The 1,129-nt window shown below is 41.3% G+C and overlaps 1 pseudogene; it reads left to right on the top strand.

Moving 5' to 3' along the window:
- Positions 1 to 264: 264 nt before the first annotated feature.
- LOC101723901 (signal peptidase complex catalytic subunit SEC11A pseudogene) lies at positions 265 to 908 on the top strand (annotated as a pseudogene).
- The last annotated feature ends 221 nt before the right edge of the window (positions 909 to 1,129 follow it).

Here is a 1,129-nt window from a genome sequence, read left to right as displayed (position 1 = left end):
TCTTATACTAGGATACTAAGTAGAACATTAAGAGTATTCTACAAAGTTACAGCTATAAAGATAGCTACTAGAAAAAAATATAAATCTTCCTAAATATCAATATCAATACAAACATATATAATAAAGTATAAAGGAAGCGGAAGTGCGGCCGTGGGGTCTCGTCCGCAGAGAGCCGGTCTCGTCCGCAGAGAGCCGGTCCCGTCCGCCTCCCCTTCCGCTTGAAGGTGTGTTGTACCCTTTCTCCTGCGTGCGTCTCTCTCGCTGGCCTCGCCACGCTCTTTCTAGACTTTTTGGACGATGTGGAGCGGATGAACAAGAGGCAGCTGTATTATCAAGTCCTAAATTTTGGAATGATTGTCTCCTCGGCACTAATGATCTGGAAGGGGTTAATAGTAATAACTGGAAGTGAAAGTCCAATTGTAGTGGTGCTCAGCAACAGCATGGAACCTGCGTTTCACAGAGGAGACCTTCTCTTCCTAACAAATCCAGTTAAAGATCCCATACGAGTGGGGGAAATTGTTGTTTTTAGGATAGAAGGAAGAGAGATTCCTATGGTTCACTGAGTCTTGAAGATTCATGAAAAGCAAAACGGGCATATCAAGTTTTTGACCAAAGGAGATAATAACGCTGTTGATGATCCAGGCCTCTATAGACAAGAACAACATTGGCTAGAGAAAAAAGATGTCTTGGGGAGAGCCCGGGGATTTGTTCCTTATATTGGAATTGTGACAATCCTCATGAATGACTACCCTAAATTTAAGTATGCCGTACTTTTTTTGTTGGGTATGTTCGTACTGGTCCATCGTGAGTAAGAAGAATGCCTTGCTGTTCTGGGAAGATGCTGTACTTTTTGTTACTGACTGTTCAGTGTAGATACTGGTCTGTGATTGGTGGAGTGGAGAGCACATATATCGGCACTTCTTCATACCACTGGCTTGCATTAGTTTTGTTTCCACACCAGAATATGTGCGGGCGGATGCATGTGCATCATGGAGTGCACTTGAGGGTACTTTCAGTCACATGATTTCATATGTTGTCATTGTCAACACTTTCACATTTTTGTACATCAGTGAATTTTTTATATTAAAAAGTTGAGCCAAAAAAAAAAAATAAAATATAAAGACTTTTT

This window comes from Heterocephalus glaber, unplaced genomic scaffold, assembly GCF_053883595.1.
Source record: "Heterocephalus glaber isolate CG9 unplaced genomic scaffold, H.glaber_assembly_v1.0 deba00000809, whole genome shotgun sequence".
Classification (NCBI taxonomy): Eukaryota; Metazoa; Chordata; class Mammalia; order Rodentia; family Bathyergidae; genus Heterocephalus; species Heterocephalus glaber.
The sequence above is the reverse complement of the archived record's forward strand: the minus strand, read 5'-3'. Positions and strand labels throughout refer to the sequence as shown.